The sequence below is a fragment of the Lissotriton helveticus genome, chromosome 12, assembly GCF_964261635.1.
Source record: "Lissotriton helveticus chromosome 12, aLisHel1.1, whole genome shotgun sequence".
In the NCBI taxonomy this organism is placed as follows: Eukaryota; Metazoa; Chordata; class Amphibia; order Caudata; family Salamandridae; genus Lissotriton; species Lissotriton helveticus.
In genome coordinates this window covers 527,474,521-527,499,715 of record NC_136073.1, presented here as the reverse complement: position 1 = coordinate 527,499,715, position 25,195 = coordinate 527,474,521, and positions in this window count along the sequence as shown.

Here is a 25,195-nt window from a genome sequence, read left to right as displayed (position 1 = left end):
TTGATGATATGGCTCTATGTTACTTACATTTATTTGCTGTTTCAATTAATCTTTTTCTGTTATTTTTTGTTTTCTGTTTTCTATTTTTTCTCTCTGTTATTCCTCATATTTTAATCTTATTTTGAACATTCACTCACATTCTCCAAGAAACTCTTCTTTGTTAATGTTATACTCTCTTTTTTTTTCTTTCACTTCGTTATCTATTTTGTTTTTCACAATTATACCCTCTTCTGTCTTTTCTTCGGTAAATAGATCTATTAAATAGTATCTCTTCTTTACTCCCTATAGCTGTCTTTCTTTTAACATCACTCTCTGTTTACTTTCCTTATACTTACACTTTTTTTTTTCAAAATTTTTTTTGGTTAGCTCCCGGTCCGCGTACCGGGAAGCTAACCCGGGAGCGAACCAAAAGAAATAGAGCTTGCCAGAGTGCTAAACATTCTAGCAATTTTTTTTGAAAGGGAAGGTAGTTCTGAAAAGAATTTTTTTTATTATATTTTTGTTGTTTTATATTTTTTTTTTATTTTTTGAACATTTTTTGTTTTTTTTGTATTTTTTGAACAATTTTATATTTTTTTTGGTTTTTTTGGGGGGGGGGAAACAACAAAAAACAGGCGTTGAAAAGGGCTCAACAGGAGCAAAAAAAAATTACTGGGGGCGGTTAGGGCAATCATGGTGTTCATATGCCAGGTTTATAGCATTGATGCTCATGTTGCCACAAGCTAATAATGCACGACAGTGCATACATAAGTGAATCATGTGCCCAAAATGTTCTTGAATATTTGGCACAGTTTCCCGTGCCTCTTCTGGTGTTAGAGAAATCGGTATTGTTGGTCTGGCCACAGGAGTTGGTCTTGGATTGTCCTGCATATCCCTTATTTCCGCCCGGCTGTAATTTAGTGGATGCTTCCTTGTCATGTGCCTGTGCATTGTGTGGTTTCCATAGGTATATTTTTTGTCCGTCCCTCTGGACAATTGTTCTTTGCATATGCGGCAGGTCACATACCTCGCATTCACTTTTTTTTGGCCAGGAGGGATCGAATAAAACTGCCAGATGAAACTGGCTTTCTTTCTGGAAACCCGGGGCAACTCTTCTAAGAACTGTGGTTCTTCTCCCTCCTCATCCATTTCTTCATCTTCCTCCTCAGTGTTGGTAATGACCTGGGGAGGTGGTCCTCTCTTCCCATGAGGAGGTGGAGGTGGTGGTGGGGGTGCACCAGCTGAAGCAACCAATGAAGCCATTTTCCAACAAGCAAAATAGGTCTTCCTCTCACAATGATGAAAGTCAGAGTGAGGAAAGAAGGAGGGGTTTTCATCATTTGGGAAAAACAATACTTCTCAACCAATGAAAAGTGTTATTTTTAGGTCACCTGACCTAGCCTTACATCATTATGAAACCAAAATTGAAATGAACCAATTAAAAGTTTTATTAACAAGTCACATGACCTCTCACGCTCATGTTACGCGCTGCGGAACGCGCCCCGGTTAGCTTCCGGGTCGCTGAGCTTCGCGCCTCGGTCCGCGCCCCGGGACACTTCCGGGTGCGCTAACGCGGTACGTCACAAGACGCATTACGCGGCAACGCGATACGTCGCGCTTTCGCGACGCGCCCCGGTTAGCTTCCGGGTCACTGAGCTTCGCGCCTCGGTCCGCGCCCCGGGGCACTTCCGGGTGCGCTAACGCAGTACGTCATAAGACGCATTACGCGGCAACGCGATACCGTCACTAAGTTGATTTTTTACCGGTTCGCGGACCGGGTCGCGGCATCAAATTGAGCTAACGGGAAGCTTCCCGGTTCGCGGACCGGGAGCGAAACAAAAAAAATATTTAAAAAAATGTATTAATAAACATATAAAATATATTTTTGGATTTAAATAAGAATACATTTTATAGCTATAGATATTTGCTATTAAAAAACCATTGAAATTCACTGAAAAAACCATAGGTTATAAACCATATATAGTTAGGAATTAGCATTTAAAAAACCTTGAAAATTCACTGAAAAAACCATAGGTTATAGACCATATATAGTTAGGAATTAGCATTTAAAAAACCTTATTTTACTCACACAAAACCAATGAAATTCCATATATAGTTAGTTGTACTAACTATATATCACGCACCCGCAATCCACTGCTGATGATGTCACATATTACATCATTCATGACATGGTCAGTGACATCACTGATGACATCACTGATGACATCTCAAATGACATCACTGATGACATCACTGATGACATCTCAAATGACATCACTGATGACATCATTGATGACATCATACAGTGACTGTATTTTTCTGTAAAGTTAAAATATGTCTTACATATTTAAGAATGAGTGGATGTATAAGTGTCTGGATGAAGGATTTAGTAGGTGCATGACTGACTGTATGAGTGAGTGGTTAAATGTGTCTCACTGAGTGCATGGGTTAGTGACTAAACTGTCTTAATTTGTGCATCATTATGTCTGTTGTTCTGTAAACTGCTGCATGTGTTGATCAGTAGCTATATGAGTAACTATATGGGTTATTGATTGGTTGCCCAAGCATTTGTATGGGAGACTGAGTGTGTGTGTGGGTGGCTGGGAGGTGTATGACTCTGTGCATAGATGTATGGGTTCAAAAGTGCATGTGGAAACAGCTGTATGGGCGGTTGACTGTGTGCATGACTGTATTGGTGAGTGAATGGATATCTCAGTGCTACATGTCAAAGTAAGTACATATGTAAAATACAGTACATGTGAGAGTTGACATATATAAATAACTGTGCATAAGAGCCAGTGAATGTGTGAGTGGCTGTATGGATCATTGTGCTCTTGTATCCAGGATTGTATAAGTGAGTAAATATGTTTTAGTATATGTTTGAATAAGTAAGATGTGTATAACTGTATAGTTGTAAAAATGGAGGTGTGATTGATTCTTTGCATGACTGACTAGGTGTGTAAGTAACTCCATGGATGAGTGACAGTCTGTGAGTGTCTGTTTACACTGAGTGTATCTAAGGTTATATTAGAGTCTGAAGAGGTTCATCGTATTATCACATGAGTGATGTCATCAGTGATGTGATCAGTAATGTCAAATGAGATGTCATCAGTGATGTCATCAGTGATGTCATTTGAGATGTCATCAGTGATGTCATCAGTGATGTCATTTGAGATGTCATCAGTGATGTCATCAGTGATGTCATTTGAGATGTCATCAGTGATGTCATCAGTGATGTCATTTGAGATGTCATCAGTGATGTCATCAGTGATGTCATTTGAGATGTCATCAGTGATGTCATCAGTGATGTCATTTGAGATGTCATCAGTGATGTCATCAGTGATGTCACTGACCATGTCATGAATGATGTAATATGTGACATCATCAGCAGTGGATTGCGGGTGCGTGATATATAGTTAGTACAACTAACTATATATGGAATTTCATTGGTTTTGTGTGAGTAAAATAAGGTTTTTTAAATGCTAATTCCTAACTATATATGGTCTATAACCTATGGTTTTTTCAGTGAATATATATATATATATATATATATATATATATATATTCACTGAAAAAACCATAGGTTATAGACCATATATAGTTAGGAATTTGCATTTACAAAACCTTGAAAATTCACTGAAAAAACCATAGGTTAGAGACCATATATAGTTAACTGGACATTTTATTGACATAAAACCAATGAAATTCCATATATAGTTAGTTGCACTAACTATATATCGCGCACCCGCAATCCACTGCTGATGATGTCACATATTACATCATTCATGACATGGTCAGTGACATCACTGATGACATCACTGATGACATCTCAAATGACATCACTGATGACATCACTGATGACATCTCAAATGACATCACTGATGACATCATCTAGTGTCTGTGTGTTTTTGTAAAGTTTAAATATGTTTTACATATTGAAGAATGAGTGGATGTATGGAAGACTGAGTGTGTGTGTGGCTGGCTGGGAGGTGTGTGACTCTGTGCATATCAATGTGTACTTGTATCAGTGATTGTATAAGAGAGTAAGTATGTGTTAGTATATGTGTGAAAAGTATGGTGTTCTGTGTTTAACTGTATAGATGAGGAAATCGAAGTGTGATTGATTCTTCACAGGACTGACTAGGTGTATGAGTGCATATGATAGTGTTGTAATAATGAGTGACTGTATGTATGAGTGATTGTATGGGTGAATGAGTGAATGTGTGTGTAGACGTAGGAATCAGTGAGTGCGTATGTAGTAACTGGTATTGGTGTGTCATGATGTCATCAGTGATGTCATTTGAGATGTCATCAGTGATGTCATTTGAGATGTCATCAGTGATGTCATCAGTGATGTCACTGAAGTATGGTGTTCTGTGTTTAACTGTATAGATGAGGAAATGGAAGTGTGATTGATTCTTTACAGGACTGACTAGGTGTGTGAGTAACTCCATGGATGAGTGGCAGTGTGTGAGTGTCTGCATAGGTGTATGAGTGCATATGATAGTGTTGTAATAATGAGTGACTGTATGTATGAGTGATTGTATGGGTGAATGAGTGAATGTGTGTGTAGACGTAGGAATCAGTGAGTGCGTATGTAGTAACTGGTATTGGTGTGTCATGATTGTCATCAGTGATGTCATTTGAGATGTCATCAGTGATGTCATCAGTGATGTCATTTGAGATGTCATCAGTGATGTCATCAGTGATGTCACTGACCATGTCATGAATGATGTAATATGTGACATCAACAGCAGTGGATTGCGGGTGCGCGATATATAGTTAGTGCAACTAACTATATATGGAATTTCATTGGTTTTATGTCAATAAAATGTCCAGTTAACTATATATGGTCTCTAACCTATGTTTTTTTCAGTGAATTTTCAAGGTTTTGTAAATGCAAATTCCTAACTATATATGGTCTATAACCTATGGTTTTTTCAGTGAATTTCATTGGTTTTTTAAAAGCTAATATCTATAGCTGTAAAATATTTTCTTTATTACGTGACGTATCACGTTGCCACGTGAGACGCCTCATGACGCGTCGCATAACCGTGACGTATCGGCTCTGCAGCGCAAACAAAACCCGTAACGTAAGCGTGCCGGAGCACGCTTACAGATATATATATTTTTTTTAACCTTAATTAGACAAAATCCACACGTGCACATATCTTGAGGCCTTGCAAAGGCACATCAAACAAACAGTCCCTACAATTTTGCCAAGTTTGCTGGAAATATATTCCCTTAATTTTTTTTATACTGTTTCTCTTGGTTTTCCCCTTGTTACGCTTACCGGGACGCTACCCGGTACGCGAACCGGACGCTCCAAAAACACAAGATGGCGGACTCCCGTTACGCTGCCGGTTAGCTGCCCGGTTCGCGTACCGGGAAGCGCCTCTACCGCGAAAAATCGCGGGGGACTTTAATATCCCCCTCATCAATCCTAGGGGGTCAGGAGGGGTTTACCTTGCCCCCTTTCCTTCGTTTCCCCCTTCTTTTTTCACCACATCTTGTCTCTCGAACCTACCGAGAGACAAGATGGCGGCCGCTCCAGACTGTTTACAATGTTGACAGCTACGCTGCCGGTTAGCTGCCCGGTTAGCTGCCCGGTGAGCTGCCCGGTGAGCTGCCTGGTTCGCGTACTGGGACGCGCCTCTATGGCGTAAAATCGCAAAAAAATATTTTTTTTTATTTTTTGCCCCGCGGGGCACTTTAATATCCCCCTCATCAATCCTAGGGGGTCAGGAGTGGTTTACCTTGCCCCCTTTCCTTCATTTCCCCCTTCGTTTTTCACCACATCTTGTCTCTCGATCGTACCGAGAGACAAGATGGCGGCCGCTCCGGACTGTTTAGAATGTTGACAGACACCGGAGAGCCAATCAGCTTCGCTTCACGAAGTTCCGTTACGCGTCAGGTACGCGAACCGGGGCGCTAACCGGAGCGCTGTCACAGATATATATATTTTTTTAAACGTTAATTTCTCAAAATCCACTGGAGCACATATATTGAGACACAGCAAAGGCACGTCGGGCAAACCATATCTACAATTTTGCCAAGTTTCATGTAAATCTATTCAGCCGTTCGAGCTAAAAGTGAGTCCAACCGCCCTATGGAAAAATTAATGGGAAAAACGCGTTTTGGGACCCCCCTTTTTTCTCGGCCCCCCCTTGACGAAACCCCCCCAAATTTTCAGGGGCTGCTCAGAAACAAAATGTGCCATTTTCCTGAAAGTGTCAGCCAATTCCGTCCACAAACGCCAAAGTTATTAGACATAGAATTTTCAGAAATCCCATAGCGAAAAAATCCTAACTATATATACCCACTGGCTATCGCCAGTAGGTAATATACATATATAAACATATATAATCTGCATATCTATATAAATATAAATGCATGCATACATATACATATATGCATACATATGCATGTTATTTACATGAAAGTTTTAAAAACACTAATAAAAGCAAAGCTAAAAAGCCACCTCATTACAAACAGAATGGCTTTAACTTAAACGAGGGCGAGATCTATTGCATTTTCAATGCTTGTTTACTTTGGTTCTATCAAGAAGGCATTCAGATGTGTCACACATTTGCCATAAATTCTAAATGTTAGCACTCTAGTTGCTCATTAGATCACTGTAGTAAAGCTAGTGCTCACCAGGGAAGTCTGCTGCTAATCATGGTTTGCAGCCATTTTCCCGCATTTTTTATCCCGCAGACTTTCAGTCCGCATACCATTATCCCGCAAGGTCATTGACCTCGCATACCATTATCCCGCATTTTTTCAAAACGCATGTGCATTTATCGCGCATGCCTTTACAAAGAATTACGTTTTAAAGGCATGTATGGTAAATGCATTTGCGTTGTGAAAACCACGATGACGAGAGAGGTAAGTGGGTTTGTGTTCATTTTTTCGTGGGTTAGTGATTGTGTAGTGTAGTGTAGTGTTGTGTAGTGTAGTGTTGTGTTAGTGTACTGTAGAGTTGTGGTGGTTGTTTAGTGTAGGGTCATGCTGGGGGTAGTGTTTTAGGGTTTAGGGTTGTGTTGTAGTGTTTGCGTAGTGTAGGGTCATGCTGGGGGTAGTGTTTTAGGGTTTAGGGTTGTGTTGTAGTGTTTGCGTAGTGTAGGGTCATGCTGGGGCTAGTGTTTTAGGGTTTAGGGTAGTGTTGTAGTGTATGCGTAGTGTAGGGTCATGCTGGGCGTAGTGTTTTAGGGTTTAGGGTAGTGTTGTAGTGTTTGCGTAGTGTAGGGTCATGCTGGGGGTAGTGTTTTAGGGTTTTGGGTAGTGTTGTAGTGTTTGCGTAGTGTAGGGTCATGCTGGGGTGTAGTATTTTAGGGTTTAGGGTAGTGTTGTAGTGTTTGCGTAGTGTGGGGTCATGCTGGGGGTAGTGTTTTAGGGTTTTGGGTAGTGTTGTAGTGTTTGCGTAGTGTAGGGTCATGCTGGGGGTAGTGTTTTAGGGTTTTGGGTAGTGTTGTAGTGTTTGCGTAGTGTAGGGTCATGCTGGGGGTAGTGTTTTAGGGTTTTGGGTAGTGTTGTAGTGTTTGCGTAGTGTAGGGTCATGCTGGGGGTAGTGTTTTAGGGTTTTGGGTAGTGTTGTAGTGTTTGCGTAGTGTAGGGTCATGCTGGGGGGTAGTGTTTTAGGGTTTTGGGTAGTGTTGTAGTGTTTGCGTAGTGTAGGGTCATGCTGGGGGTAGTGTTTTAGGGTTTTGGGTAGTGTTGTAGTGTTTGCGTAGTGTAGGGTCATGCTGGGGGTAGTGTTTTAGGGTTTAGGGTAGTGTTGTAGTGTTTGCGTAGTGTAGGGTCATGCTGGGGGTAGTGTTTTAGGGTTTAGGGTAGTGTTGTAGTGTTTGCGTAGTGTAGGGTCATGCTGGGGGTAGTGTTTTAGGGTTTAGGGTAGTGTTGTAGTGTTTGCGTAGTGTAGGGTCATGCTGGGGGTAGTGTTTTAGGGTTTAGGGTAGTGTTGTAGTGTTTGCGTAGTGTAGCGTCATGCTGGGGTGTAGTGTTTTAGGGTTTTGGGTAGTGTTGTAGTGTTTGCGTAGTGTAGGGTCATGCTGGGGGTAGTGTTTTAGGGTTTAGGGTAGTGTTGTAGTGTTTGCGTAGTGTAGGGTCATGCTGGGGTGTAGTGTTTTAGGGTTTTGGGTAGTGTTGTAGTGTTTGCGTAGTGTAGGGTCATGCTGGGGGTAGTGTTTTAGGGTTTAGGGCAGTGTTGTAGTGTTTGCGTAGTGTAGGGTCATGCTGGGGGTAGTGTTTTAGGGTTTAGGGTTGTGTTGTAGTGTTTGCGTAGTGTAGGGTCATGCTGGGGGTAGTGTTTTAGGGTTTAGGGTTGTGTTGTAGTGTTTGTGTAGTGTAGGGTCATGCTGGGGGTAGTGTTTTAGGGTTTAGGGTAGTGTTGTAGTGTTTGCATAGTTAGGGTCATGCTGGGGTGTAGTGTTTTAGGGTTTTGGGTAGTGTTGTAGTGTTTGCGTAGTGTAGGGTCATGCTGGGGGTAGTGTTTTAGGGTTTAGGGTAGTGTTGTAGTGTTTGTGTAGTGTAGGGTCATGCTGGGGGTAGTGTTTTAGGGTTTAGGGTAGTGTTGTACTGTTTGTGTAGTGTAGGGTCATGCTGGGGGTAGTGTTTTAGGGCTTAGGGTAGTGTTGTAGTGTTTGCGTAGTGTAGGGTCATGCTGGGGGTAGTGTTTTAGGGTTTAGGGTAGTGTTGTAGTGTTTGCGTAGTGTAGGGTCATGCTGGGGTGTAGTGTTTTAGGGTTTTGGGTAGTGTTGTAGTGTTTGCGTAGTGTAGGGTCATGCTGGGGGTAGTGTTTTAGGGTTTAGGGCAGTGTTGTAGTGTTTGCGTAGTGTAGGGTCATGCTGGGGGTAGTGTTTTAGGGTTTAGGGTTGTGTTGTAGTGTTTGTGTAGTGTAGGGTCATGCTGGGGGTAGTGTTTTAGGGTTTAGGGTAGTGTTGTAGTGTTTGCATAGTGTAGGGTCATGCTGGGGTGTAGTGTTTTAGGGTTTTGGGTAGTGTTGTAGTGTTTGCGTAGTGTAGGGTCATGCTGGGGTAGTGTTTTAGGGTTTAGGGTAGTGTTGTAGTGTTTGCATAGTGTAGGGTCATGCTGGGGTGTAGTGTTTTAGGGTTTTGGGTAGTGTTGTAGTGTTTGCGTAGTGTAGGGTCATGCTGGGGTAGTGTTTTAGGGTTTAGGGTAGTGTTGTAGTGTTTGTGTAGTGTAGGGTCATGCTGGGGGTAGTGTTTTAGGGTTTAGGGTAGTGTTGTACTGTTTGTGTAGTGTAGGGTCATGCTGGGGGTAGTGTTTTAGGGTTTAGGGTAGTTTAGTTGTTTAGTGTATGCTAAAGGCATATTCGTTCTAAAAGTTTTCGTTATTTTAATTTGCGGCCTAATAGTACATGCGGGATTTTTTTTGCGGACTGATGGTATGCGGGATTTCGTCATATATTCGCTAATCATACTTTCTATGGCAAAATGAACCCCCTCATTTTGTTCCTTTTTAAATTAAATGTTTTAAGAGTTACCACTTCATTCCAATCAAGATGGCTTCAGGTGTGCCATACCTTTGTAATAAGTAGGACTGTTAGCACTCTAGTTGTTCTTTAGAACACTCTGGGACATTCTGTCATTGGGCTATAGTTGGGCTACATCTGGCTGATATTTGGGCTACATTTGTTTTTTTTTGTCTCTGGTGGCCATCTTTGGGCTACATTGGGCTACATTGGGCTACATTGGGCTACATTTGGGCTCCAACATATATATAGCCCAATGTAGCCCAATATATATTTTTCAAAGTTAATTTTCGTAAAAACCACTGGAGCCTATATCTTGAGACATAGCAAAGGCACATCGGGCTACCAGTCCCTACAATTTTGCCAAGTTTGGTGTAAATCCATTCAGCCGTTCAGGCTAAAAGTGAGGCCAACCGCCCTATGGAAAATTGCATGGGAAAAACACGTTTTGGGACCCCCCTTTTTTCTCGGCCCCCCCTTGACGAAACCCCCCCAAATTTTCAGTGGCTGCTCAGAAACAAAATGTTTCATTTTCCTGAAAATTTCAGCCAATTCTGTCCTCAAACGCCAAAGTTATTCGACATAGAATTTTCAAAAATCCCATAGGCAAAAAATCCTAACTATATATACCTACTGGCTATCGCCAGTAGGTAATATATATACATATATATATATATATATATATATATATATTCACTGAAAAAAACATAGGTTATACACCATATATAGTTAGGAATTAGCATTTAAAAAACCTTATTTTACTCACACAAAACCATTGAAATTCCATATATAGTTAGTTGTACTAACTATATATCGCGCACCCGCAATCCACTGCTGATCATGTCACATATTACATCATTCATGACATGGTCAGTGACATCACTGATGACATCACTGATGACATCTCAAATGACATCACTGATGACATCACTGATGACATCTCAAATGACATCACTGATGACAACATCCAGTGACTGTATTTTTCTGTAAAGTAAAAATATGTCTTACATATTTAAGAATGAGTGGATGTATAAGTGTCTGGATGAAGGATTTAGTAGGTGCATGACTGACTGTATGAGTGAGTGATTAAATGTGTCTCACTGAGTGCATGGGTTAGTGACTAAACTGTCTTAATTTGTGCATCATTATGTCTGTTGTTCTGAAAACTGCTGCATGTGTTGTTCAGTAGCTATATGAGTAACTATATGGGTTATTGATTGGTTGCCCAAGTATTTGTATGGGAGACTGAGTGTGTGTGTGGGTGGCTGGGAGGTGTATGACTCTGTGCATAGATGTGTGAGCAGTTGATTCACTAGATGTATGGGTTCAAAAGTGCATGTGGAAACAGCTGTATGGGCGGTTGACTGTGTGCATCAGTGTATTGGTGAGTGAATGGATATCTCAGTGCTACATGTCAAAGTAAGTACATATGTAAAACACAGTACATGTGAGAGTTGACATATATAAATAACTGTGCAAAAGAGCCAGTGAATGTGTGAGTGGCTGTATGGATCATTGTGAACTTGTATCAGGGATTGTATAAGAGAGTAAATATGTGTTAGTATATGTTTGAATAAGTAAGGTGTGTATAACTGTATAGTTGAGGAAATGGAGGTGTGATTGATTCTTTGCATGACTGACTAGGTGTGTGAGTAACTCCATGGATGAGTGACAGTCTGTGAGTGTCTGTTTACACTGAGTGTATCTAAGGTTATATTAGAGTCTGAAGAGCTTCATCGTATTATCACATGAATGATGTCATCAGTGATGTGATCAGTAATGTCAAATGAGATGTCATCAGTGATGTCATCAGTGATGTCATTTGAGATGTCATCAGTGATGTCATCAGTGATGTCACTGACCATGTCATGAATGATGTAATATGTGACATGATCAGCAGTGGATTGCGGGTGCGCGATATATAGTTAGTACAACTAACTATATATGGAATTTCAATGGTTTTGTGTGAGTAAAATAAGGTTTTTTAAATGCTAATTCCTAACTATATATGGTGTATAACCTATGGTTTTTTCAGTGAATTTCATTGTTTTTTTAAAAGCTAATATCTATAGCTGTAAAATGTATTCTTCTTTAAATCCAAAAATATATTTTATATGTTTATTAATAATTTTTTTTAAATATTTTTTTTGTTTCGCTCCCGGTCCGCGAACCAGAAAGCTTTCCGTTAGCTTAAATTGATGCCGCAACCCGGTCCGCGAACCGGTAAACGTTCCGTTTGCGCAACTGCCGCTTTAGAAATCAACATCGTGACGCGTCGCGAAAGCGCGACGTATCGCGTTGCCGCGTAATGCGTCTTATGACGTACCGCGTTAGCGCACCCGGAAGTGCCCCGGGGTGCGGACCGAGGCGTGAAACGCAGCTCCCCGGAAGCGATCCGCGGCGCGTCGCGAAAGCGCGACGTATCGCGTTGCCGCGTAATGCGTCTTATGACGTACCGCGTTAGCGCACCCGGAAGAGCCCCGGGGCGTGGACCGAGGCGCGAAGCGCAGCGACCCGGAAGCTATCCGGGGCGCGGACCGGAGCGCGTAATGTAAGCATAACAGGTCATGTGACTTGTTAATAACACTTTTCATTGGTTCATTTCACTTTTGGTTTCATAATCATGTAAGGCTAGGTCAGGTGACCTAAAAATAACACTTTTCATTGGTTGAGAACTATTGTTTTTCCCAAATGATGAAAACCCCTCCTTCTTTCCTCACTCTGACTTTCATCATTGTGAGAGGAAGACCTTTATTAATACTTGAGAAATGGCTTCAGTAGTTGCTTCAGCTGGTGCACCCCCACCACCACCTCCACCTCCTCATGGGAAGAGAGGACCACCTCCCCAGGTCATGACCAACACAGAGGAGGAAGAAGAAGAAATAGAGGAAGAGGAGAGAGAAGAACCACAGTTCTTGGAAGAGATGCCCCGGGTTTCCCATAGGAAAGCCAGTTTCATCTGGCAGTTATATTCAATCCCTCCAGGGCAAAAGAAAGTGAATGCGAGGTATGTCACCTGCCTCATCTGCAAAGATAAATTATCAAGAGGGACTGATAAAAAGTATAGTTATGGGAACTATACCATGCATAGGCACATGACCAGGAGGCATCCACTCAATTACAGCCGGGCGGAAATACGGGATATGGAACAAAATCCAACATCAACTCCTGTGGCCAGGTCAAGATCGTCAATATCATTGACACCAGCAGAGGCACGGGAAACTGTGCCAAACATCCAAGAGAATTTTGGCCACATGAAACATACTTGTATGCACTGTGGTGCGTTGATAGCATGTGGCAACATGAGTATCAATTCAATAAACCTAGCTTACAACAATCATAATTGCCCTAACCGCCCCCAGTAATTTTTTTTTTGCTCCTGTTGAGCCCTTTTCAATGCCTGTTTTTTGTTGTTCCCCCCCCCAAAAAAACCAAAAAAAATATAAAATTGTTCAAAAAATACAAAAAAAACAAAAAATGTTCAAAAAATAAAAAAAAATATAAAACAACAAAAACATTAAAAAAAAAAGTTCTTTTCAGAACTACCTCCCCTTTCAAAAAAAATTGCTAGAATGTTTAGCACTCTGGCAAGCTCTATTTCTTTTGGTTCGCTTCCCGGTTAGCTTCCCGGTACGCGGACCGGGAGCTAACCAAAAAATGTAAAAAAAAAGAGTAAGTATAAGGAAAGTAAACAGAGAGTGATGTTAAAAGAAAGACAGCTATAGGGAGTAAAGAAGAGATACTGTTTAATAGATCTATTTACCGAAGAAAAGACGGAAGAGGGTATAATTTTGAAAAACAAAATAGATAAGGAAGTGAAAGAAAAAAAAGAGAGTAGAACAATAACAAAGAAGAGTTTCTTGGAGAATGTGAGTGAATGTTCAAAATAAGATTAAAACATGGGGAATAACAGAGAGAAAAAATAGAAAACAGAAAACAAAAAATAACAGAAAAAGATTAATTGAAACAGCAAAGAAATGTAAGTAACATAGAGCCATATCATCAACATAGGCAATAAAAGTTTTGCAGCTTTTATCGTCAGAAATGTGTCGCTAAAGCCGCTTTTGCGGCAGAAAACTGCCGCTAAAACCACTTTTGCACCAGTTTTCTGCCAATAAAAACAGCAATAATTTTATTGGCTGTGTTCATAATATGCCCCTTAGTGTGCTTCAACTACACAGAGAAAGCATTATGAACAAGTAGTGATAGAGTGATCAGTCAAAGACACTAAGAGTAATAGAGACGGAGTGAGTGAACAAGAGTGAGGAACTATGAGAAGAGAGGGACTGAGAAAAAGAGTGGAAGGAGTTGAGTAAGTAGGTAATAGAGAAAGGAATGAGGGAAGTAGCAAAGGCAGGAAACTGAGGGTTAAAGAAATGAAGCAGTGGAACTAATAGAAGTTAAATGTGATAGAAATGTAACGAAAAGAGTACAAAACATTTACCTTATAATTGTCGTTAAATTACTCACTTTTTGTTTTTATACTTTCAATCTGTGAAAGAGAGAACAAACATTTGAAAAATATTAAAACATGTATTTAAAAATTACGAAAGACAAGGGAAAAGATTGAAGGACAAACAGTTTTTCAACAACTTTGACACTTACAGAAGCTTCTGCTTCTCCAGGCCCCCTACACAGTCCTAAAGATATACATTTTAAACTAACAGTATCTTGTTGCAGATGAAGTGAGGCCTATCTTAAAACATGGTGCATCTTTTGCATTGCTGTTGTCTCAGAAAAGTGTCGCAAGACACAAAAATTTTAAATGATTGCTTCAGGATGCCAATAAGATGTGTCCTATCCAGAGGTTTGTTTGAGGTGAGGCCTACTCAGGGTTGCAGATGAAATTTAGAGTTGTTGAAGAGTACAGAGAAGATAATACATTTGCAGGCCTACCAATGAAGTGAGTCATGTCCACTGCACTCTTGAACAAAGGCCAAACCTCCTCTGTTTCCCTGGACAGACCTAAACTTGATCTGCACAATGTGATTCGTAATGATAGGAAACACAGGTGATGTAATTGAAATACGTGCAATTTCTTTTGCTCATTTCACAATCACATCACTTGTGTTTCCTTTGCTTAGGTATCTCATTGTGCAGATGTAGTCCAGCATATGAAAGAGTACGCAGAAGTGCAGCACTGCATGCAACAACTTTGACACTTACAGAAGCCTCACCTTCTCCATGCCTCCTACACAGTTCTACATATACATCATAAATGCAAACAGTACAGAATTAATTATACATGTTAAATGGTTTATTTTTGCTGTTCTCAGAATGTATCAAAATTCACTAAAAACAGTGACTTGAAGGTATTCATCATATAACAGCGGGGAAAAAAAACCACAATCAAAATGATTGTGTTTAAAAAACCCATACAACATAACAAATCAGAATTCAGAACTCCTTAAAGTTAACTTACTTTCCATGACGTCAAAGGATGTCCTATGAACAGCTTACACTCTGTTGTGCTGTTATTACTTTCAGCCCGCCACTTTCTGAAAGAAAACCTCCATCGTTTTTAAAAACATGTTACATGCAATAAATGACTTCTTGCTCTCTACCACAAGTTTCCACAAGGCCAAATCTTGTCAGAGCCATTTATAACTCTTGGATTTCTTGTAAGCCAATCCCGTCATTTGGCATTTCTGCAACTTTCAGAATTAAAATGTTGAAGATCATTTTCACAATCCTGGAATAGTAATATCTTCCCCTTCTTGCTCAGTCATGTTCTACATTTCCTATGACACTGATACTGCTTACTATGAAGCAGACTTACACTACCTCTATGACTACTACAATTATTTAATTCTCTACATCACTTTTAATCACAAAGCAATGTAAAACAGTAGACAGCATTGCAGACTTACATTCCCTCTACTCTATGTTTTGATTGGCTGCTTCAATTAGCTTATAAAAAGAAATAGTTTTTCTGAACTCATTCAAAGTGCACTTATTTCTCCATGACGTCCAGTCTTATGGTTAGAAGTTATGTCTCTGAACTACACTTATCCTCAAGGCCAAATCGTGTAGGAGCCATTAGAACTTCTTGAAATTCCACAGAGCACATCCCGAGATTCTTTCCCTAAAAGTTTGGTTTTAAAAACACCAGGTAAGAGTTTTTAAGGTCATACGGCAATTTTTTTTTGAAAATTAAAACAGAATCATTGCAGAATGACCAGCCATTTCTAGACTTTAAATAAGCTGTGTAATGTCCTGATGTTATTGAAGGACCGTCATGATATATAATTGCTGCAGTTACAAAAGTCCTTCCTGATATTGACAACTGCGAAGCCACAAAATTTTTAATTAAAGTTGTCAATTTTGTTCCATCAGGCCTACATCGTTGGAACATTAAAATGACATACTGGCCATATGTTCGTATAAATAATGTGGACATCATTTCAGATTTACATTGGCTACACTCCATGTTGTGATCAGCTGCTTTTACTAGCTTATTAAAGGAGACTGATTTACTGTCTGGCAAAGTTAAATATATAAATCTTTCTGAGTCTACACTAGTAGTACTTGATACCATACAGTTCTCGCAGTCATGCTGCCATTGATAAGAAAGCCCAAACAGCTGATCTACATCTACACCTTCAGCATGCAATACATCAAGCATATACATTAAAAACTCCTGACAATCTTGCTGAATATTTTGAGAGAATTGTGTTTGGCCTGAACATCTAACAGATTTCGAATTTCAGACACACATTCTATGTTTGTTCTATCAGTGCTACATTTCTCTAACACAGAATTTAACAAACTGCAAAATCTTTGATCAGAATTGACCACAATCTCTTCTTTTACATTTTCTAGAGAAAACAAAACATTAACCACTACATTAGCATAGCAGTTGACACCAGAACTGTTTTCAAATTGAAAACTAACAACATCTTCAACAGAATCCTTTTTGTTTCTGCTTATAATTTCAGGTTCATCGACTTTTCGTCTTTTTGCTACAACCTCCCCAGTATTGGTCACATTTCTTCGTTTCCGGCCTACCACACGTTTCTCAAACAAAGGATATTGAGGCAAATGTGGCGCATACTCTCTTCTTAACCTATTGTATTCCTTAACACAATCTAGATCCGCACAAATGCTTGTGACATCACACTCAATCAAGTACAATCCCGATAAAGTTCTAACTCGTGACAATGCCACATATGCCATACACAGAACTGCCAATATTCACCAATGCACTGTCTACACTTAAACCTTGCGATTTATGGATTGTCACCGCATATGCCAAGCAAACAGGAAACTGCTTACGGCGAACATATAAGTCTTTTACAAGCAAAAATCTAGCAGAACAACGACCAATTAGCTGTACTTCCTCAATGCCATCAAATTTAATTTTTAAAAATTCAATTCCATCTCTATTTCTGTATTTTACAAAATCAACAACATTACCCATTGATCCATTTACCAGACCTCTTTCAACATGTAAATTCCTTCTTAAAATTATACGGCAGTTCAAGCACACATTCAGAGTCTTTTCAAAACCTGCAGTTTTAGATATACTCTACTCTAATGAATCCAATTTTGTTTTCAGATTCTCAGACAAAATAATTGTTGATCCCATATTCTCTACTCTGTCAATAGCTTCCAGTTTCACAATCTCTTGCTTTTCTAAATGCAACATTTTGTTGTTGAATTTGGCACATTCTGCAAGAGTTGGCATCAAACATATTCCAGATTTCTTCTCAGTAATTTTCTGAAAAATATTCTCAGGCACAACATCTTGTTCTGGATTTAAATTTGACAGTAATTGTGCATGTAAAGCTTCTTTCCCATGCTCGGTCACTTTTCCAATTCTAACATCTTGTAGAATAGTCTTGTAACTTCATCCTTCGCCTGACGCATATTTTCATGCAGTTCAGCATAATTGAAGTTTAACCATATATTGACGTTGCCAATGCTGCCTAGGCACTTCCTGGTATCTTCATGCGTGAGCATTTTGAACACAGGTTGCCCTTTCACTGGTGTCAGCTGCAGAAGATCTCCGAAAACAATGATGTGTTTGCCACCAAATAACACATCATACTCTGTTTTGAGAACTTCTTGCATTCTCAAATGCACAAAGGCAAGCATGACATTGGAAACCATGCTTACTTCGTCAATGATAAGAAGTTTCATTTTCCTCAAGATTCTTGAAACTTCAAAACAAGCATCTCCAGATAGCTTGTGATATTGTAATTTGTTGTCATGCTCCACTGGCAGCATCAGTAAACGATGTAAAGTAATCCCTTTAATGTTATGTGCTGCCAGTCCAGTTGGAGCGGTGACAACACAAGACAGCGATGACTCTGTCCTCTGTCCTTTCCTGCAAATAGCATGAAATTGCTTTAATGAGGAAACTTTTTCCAGTTCCCGCTTCTCCACTCACGTACAGTCGGACAGGCTTCAACGACGTACATGAGCACTCTTTCTTGTCATGACTTAATCCATGATCAATTTGCATGGTAACTTCGTCATATATTTTCCTCTGCTCAACGTTGAGTTGTCTTTCCTACTCTTCTAAGTTAACCGCATCCTCCTGAGCATGTGCCATGGCTCTTTCCACTTCATTCATAGCAGTGGCAGCTTCATTTTCGATAACAGGTCCTCCTAGTGGATCCTGACTCAATGAAGCAGAACTCTGACTGTCCTGAGAACTGTCTCTGGCAATCTCGGCTGCAATCATTGCTTCCTGCTCAATTTCCACATTCAACATTTGTACATATTTGGGAAAAGCAGGACATTCTATGGTCTCCTTGGCGGCATTGAAAGAGTCTTCGTAACAGAGAAAATCTCCAAGCAGTTCCTCTTCTGCACGCCAAGGCTTGAAAAGTTGCAAAAGTGCTAAATAGAAAAACTCCTTTTTTTCAGGAGATTCGCCACTCAATTTTCGATGGTTTACCAAGTGGCATTTTCTTTGCTTGACCAGACATCCCTCACTTCCTATTACAGCATACACTCCTTTCTCAGTATCTTCTTTGATGTTCCTCTTGAATATGTAATTTTGAAGAACCTCATACAGACAAATATTCTCGAGGTGAATGCTTCGATTTGGATAATATGTATCCAACATGTTGGTCTTCAAAATGTCGGTACTGTTTGGCTCCTTTTCCGCCAAATACTCAATTTCCCGCACAGGTTTGAGAACTCGATTACGCGTTGCAGCAAGACCAAGACTCGCCCAAATGATACTCCTGGACTTGGCATAGAGACTTGCTGAAGACAACCGGTCAGAACATTCGTACGCTCCGATTTCTCGATGCGACAACATCTTCAGACTGAAACTGTACAACTTCTTGCTGAGGCTCTTTTCATGGGAAATGTCCTCCCACATATCCTTCAATTCTGTCTTCTCTTTTTTGGTGATGTAAGATGTCACATACCGAGCCACAGCCATACAGTTATCAGCCACAAACTGTATATCCATGTTAGCATTCCTCATGGACAAAATCACCGGGTTGTAGTCGTTGATGTACTTGGACTCTTCGTTCCTCTTCAAATTGTATGTGTTTTTAGGTGATTTCTTCATCACATTATGTCGCAGCGAAGACATCAAACTGTTTACTCTTCCTTTAGAAATCACCGGTCGTGGAAAGCCGAAACGACATTTGGTGTAGAACTTGTCCTTGTTTCGGAATTTACGACGACAGTACTTTCCACATCGATGGCTTTGGAAACGCAGAACTTTTTCTCTTAGGCTTTTCTTCTCCTTTGCGTTTGGAACAGCACACGTAGAATACTGTTGTATAAAACTCATCACTGAGTCTTCTGGATCCGTTCCAAATTTAGGTGCATCCTTGATCCACAGCAACATATGTATATGAGGAGCACCTCTTGCTTGGTACTCCTTTCTCCAGAAGAAATCCAACACCTCTCCAAGAGGTGGATTCTTCTTATTCATGATGAAAGACATCATAGCTTCAAATCTATGATTGAAGTACCTACATACATTGACTGGATCCAAAGAGCACAGTTCTCCGGGTGTCTTGAATTCGATGTTTTCTACGTTAGCATTTGCCTCTCGTAGAAATTCAAGTAAGTCTTCCCAGCCATACTCGGCACAGCTCAGAGTGAGGAACCATGTGGGAGTACCTAAGTTCCTCAGCATACATTTTAAATCACCATGACGACGGTACCAGTACTCATTAGTACCACGCTGACACGCCATGAGATTAATCAGGTGAGAATCCAAAATACTGTCTTGGACATTGACTTTATCCATAAAGTCACTTGCCGAGATGTTTTGCATGTGTATACCACTTTTCAAGATGTGGTTCACTGCATATGACAGTCCAGACAGATCGCGTTCAAACAGGAGATGAAACAAATAAGGAATGCATTGTCGAAACCTAGCATCTCCTGCATACAATCGCAAAGTCCGGTATTCAGAAGCAGGAATTTGATGAGGTCGCTCATCATATCTTCCTCCCTGACCTGTTGGAAAAAGCTGTGGGAAACACCGAGCTTCCAAACTTTCCTCCCAAACACTAATGGGACTCCCTTTGGCTTGTTTCATTTGAAACAACTCAATAGCATTCCCCATGACTTCCTTGGAATGCAAAGGATGAACACTATAATGTTCATATATTTCTTCACTAGTAGAAGTTTCTACTTTCTCAATTTGACCAGCACACAAATCGCTATCCTCTTCCTCACTTACTTCCTCTTCTGCAACATATACATTCTTATAGTATTTATTATTTTTTTTCAAATACAATGTTGCCTTTTTAACTTTCCTAACATCTACTAAATCTTGCCATATTTTCTTATTCTTTGTCGGAACCCCATTAACTAAGATAACCAGAGGTTCCTCGTCCACTTTTTCTACTCCAATTGTGTTAATGTTTTTCTTCAAATCTAGAGGCAAATAAACAACTCTTCCCTTTAATCCTCTCTGTAAATCTGATGGAGGCAATTTCCCTGTCTTTGGCTCCATTCTTACAATAGCCTGAAAGGGATGGATACTTTGAATCAAAATAGATTCATAAGTATTTAAATCCTTCAATTCAGAAGGAATCTCAACCAATTCCAGATTATTATTAACTGCTCTAGCAGGCATCTGGTTTTGATTTAATTTGCAACAACAATGAGTACACACACGTTGATCCAATCCCAAATCAAAACAATTTTCTACCATCAAGTATGTTGTGAAATCCTTCCATTCACTATTATTTTCCGTTTCACTTTTTGCATATAAATCCACTAATTTAGTCTGATTCTTATAATAAGTGCGTCGACAACACACACAAGTGAAATTTGGCCTCTCACTTGATTTGACCTGAAACGTGGCAATTTCCCTCTGGAAATTATCTGTACTGGAAACCTGTACACTATCTTCCACATCACCCGCTTCTTCTTGGTCGATTTCAACATTCTCCTCTTTATTTCCAAAGTAACAAAACTCAATTTCTTCACATATATTCTTCACATCTATTTCAGAACCATGCAAAAGAGCAGCACATAATTTTTTAAGCATAATTGCTGGACTCTTAGCATAATACAACATTCTAACTAATTTCCTCACTTTATTATGATGCACTGCTAGCATCCTGAAATGATGAAAAACACTCTGGCATACTCTCCTGGAAAGACAAGCCAGTGAATGACCATGCAAACCTGTCACTTCTCTCACTCTGCAAGGATCTAATTCTTGCAACAACCTTATTTTCTGCTTCAAACTTTTCTTATTAAATGACCGTACAAAATCACAAAGCAAATTGATGGAATCCTGTCGCACACTGCAAATACTACTACACTTCCAGGTGTACACAGGACCCTTAGCACGTCTTCCTAAAACCTCATTACCTAACACTTCTTCTGCCTCTGTTGTCACAAGTTTTTCTTTTTCAACTGGACAACCATCTTTCACTTCATAAGCACGACCACTGGTGTCAACTGCATGCACCAAATCATTATCCTGGAAATAACTCTCCTCATTAAAAAATGCCTCACAGCTTGAACTATGCATCCATTCTCCAGAAAAAACTTCACAAAAATTACTACGATTAACTATTCTCTTCCATCTACTATTTCTTTTGAAATCATAAATTGCCTTGTTTAGCTTCCTAATTCTATTGATTATCAAAATAAATAACTTACGTTTAATTTCAAATGCCTGATCAATAACTTTCTCAACTTTTTTTTTTCACTTATAAAAAACCACTTTCTGTTGACCTTTCTTAATATTTTTTAACAAATTGCCAATTATCCTGTTGCGGAACATTCGTTTACGAATGTCCCTAAACTGTTGTTTCCTTCTACTATCATGCACAGAGTTATCTCTTGCTCTAGCAGTAACATTTTTGATTGGCCTTTCCTTTCCATTTGAATTGCTTCTCTTTTTCTGGACTGAAACATTTTCTGTAGTAATATTTTTTTTACTACAAATATTTCTTATGAATGTTTTTGTACTCTTACCCGGTGCTTTCTTGTTGACTTGACAAATCTTTTTGTTAGAGGACTGCTGCTTTTTTTCAATCACCTGCTGTCTTTGACGTTTTGCAGCCTTTCTCAGTCTTTCTTTCGTTGGCATGGTGAAATGTTGAAATGATCTGCAGTTGAATCTGTGGTAAAATATATTAAAAAATGTTATTAACCACTATTACCCAACAGTACATCAATAACAGTAATCAAAAACTTAAAACACTACTTTACATTTTTACATATAAGATTTTTTAGTGCATGGCAATTTTAGAATACAGAAATAGCAGAAAAGAAATGGAATTTATATTCATGTTACCTGTGCTATCTTATATGTGAATCTGATCTAATTTTATGAGCATATTTTAATATTTTATTGAAGACACTACACATAACCTGTTTTTGAATTAAACGGTTTACATTTTTACTTTTTATTTATTATAAATTTTAAAAATAAATGTTTATAGTTCCATAGGATCAAGCAGGTCAGCTTCCCAACCTATGTCATATAATTCGGACAAATCTGCATCCTCATCACGTTCTTCTTCATCCTCAGGATTTAAATCATCCAAGGGATCAACATCCACTGATGTTTCAATTACAAGTTCAATGATGAGGTCAAAATCAACTGATTGCTGATTGTCGCTCATGTTGATGTTGTCTTTATCTTTAAAGAAAGATAACAACAATGAGATGTTGCAGAGTAAGAGACAAATCTCAGAGATTATAATAGTAAAATTGTTTAACAAGAGTAACATTTTGCAGCTATTATTTAGCCATGTCCAGCGATGCTGAGCAGGTGAAGCCTATGTCTAATTTTTCAGTGAACAGGACTCATCTCTTCTTAACCTTGGATAAGCCTCACCGACTCTGTGTCCCCTGCACATACTTAAATGTAAAGGGGCAGATTTATGTTAAATGGCACATCCCCAGGCATGCACCAGTTAACGTGCACCGCTGCTCTGCCACCCATGGTGTGCCGCATTTAAAATCAGATAGGAGAAAGCTGCGTCAAAACCCTGCGCCTGCTTTAAGCAGGCATAGGTCTTGACGCAACATTGTGGGGATGGGGCACCCCTGAGCCTTGCTGGAGCTGCATCGCACTTGCGATACAACTCCAGCAATGCGCCACCTTTACAGCACAGATACGTCAAGCATCTGTGCCATTTTTGCCCCATGCTGCGCCGCATTGTAAATGCAGCACACCATGGGTGGCGGAACAGCGGCGCAGGATGACTGGCACATCCCTGGTGATGCGCCAGTCATCATAAATTTATTTATTTATTTTATTTTGAGAGTTTTATATAGCGCGAACAAGATCTTTGCAGATAACAGAGCGCTTTACAAAGGCAGGTGGAGGGCAGGGGAACAAGGGGGCATAGTGGGGAGGTAGCTCAACATGATCATGTACATAGCACCAATACAGTATATAACATAGTACCAATATAACGTATAGTACAGGTATGAGGTAGCAGGCATAGTTGGAGCGTAAGTCATCACCAGGTTCATGTACATAGCACCAGTATAGTATATAACATAGTACCCATATAACGTATAGTACAGGTATGAGGTAGCGGGCATAGTTGGAGCGTAAGTCATCAACAGGTTCATGTACATAGCACCAATATAGTATATAACATAGTACTCATATAACGTATAGCACCAATATAGTATATAACATAGTACTCATGTAACGTATAGTACAGGTACGAGGTAGCAGGCAAAATTGGAGCGTCGGCCATCCACTCGCTGTAAATAAACACGTGCATAGGAATATATAGGCAGTATCATAGCGCCAGACTGGTAATACTGTTCTTAATGTAAAACACGCGAAATTGTTCAAGTGTATTTAGCCATAAGGATACTTTTAACTTCTTTCTTAAAAAGAAGGGAGGAAGAGATGAGTCTTGTTTCAGGAGGAAGTGCGTTCCAGATCCTGGGCGCCATACCAGAGAAGGAGCGTTTGTAGGTTTTTTCCTTCCGGAATCTTCGCGGTTTCAGCAGAAGATTGTTCGAGCTCCTGGTGGTTCTGGACCCACCTGAGATTGTCAACTTATGAGTGAGGTAGCTGGGTGATTTCAAGTGTATAGCCTTGTGCGTCATGCAGGCAATTTTCAGCTGAATTCTGGCTTCCAGAGGCAGCCAGTTCAAGGCTTTGAAGTCAGGAGAGATATGCGAATGCTTTTTTGATCCAGTGATGAGTCTTGCTGCCGCATTTAGTGACGCTCTTAGGGGTGCAGTTGTCGTTAGGGGGAGGCCGCAGAGGGCCACGCTGCCATAGTCTATGCGAGGGATGACTAGAGCTTGTACTGCTGTTTGGAAGTCTTTTGCTGGGAGGAAGGGTTTCAGTTTTCTCAAGGTGTTTATTTGGAAGTTCGCCCCCTTAGTAGCCTTGCTGATATGCTGCTGCATGCTGAGGTTTGTGTCTAGTGTTATGCCTAGGGATTTAGCTGAGTCCACGATGGTCGGTTGGACATTGAGTGCTGTTAGGTGCTTAAGCCATGTTTGAGCGGAAGATATTTTCGTGGGAGGTGAGATTAGGAGGAACTCCGTCTTCATAGCATTGAGTTTGAGGTGGTTGTCAGCCAACCAAGATTGGGTGCTTCTGATCGTTGAATTCAGACTCAGGATGTCTTTGGGGGATTGTAACTTGAGATATATTTGAGTGTCATCGGCGTACATGTGAAAGTGTACATTGGATGCTTGTAACAGAGTGGTGAGAGGTTCCATAACTAGGTTGAACAAAGTAGGGGATAAGCATGATCCTTGAGGGACGCCTAACGATACCGGTACTGGGGAAGACATTAGGTTTTTGCTCTTGAATTTTTGAGACCTGTTGTGAAGAAAGGAAGTGAACCAGCGATGCACAGTCCCAGATAGGCCCATTCTTGATTTTAGGAGTTCGAGTAAGCTCTCATGTTTCACTGTGTCGAATGCCGAGGAGAGATCAAGAAGGATGAGGAGGCAGGTATTGTTTTGATCTAACATTTGGATGGCGTCGTCGATAATGTGAGCCATAGCGGTTTCAGTACTGTGCCCTGCTCTGAAGCCTGATTGGTGTGGGTTGAGGAGATCAAACTGTTCTATGTGTTTTGTCATTTGCAGTTGGACGCATTTTTCTAGCAGTTTGGCGAGAGTGGGAATGTTGGTAATCGGACGGTAGTTGTTTAGATCGGTGGGGTCGGCTGTTGGTTTCTTCAGTAAAGGTGTAACTTGACCAACTTTGAGGGAGTCCGGGATGGTTCCTTGTTGTAGCGAACTATTGATAATTTTAGTCCAGAGTGGGAGTAGCAGAGGGAT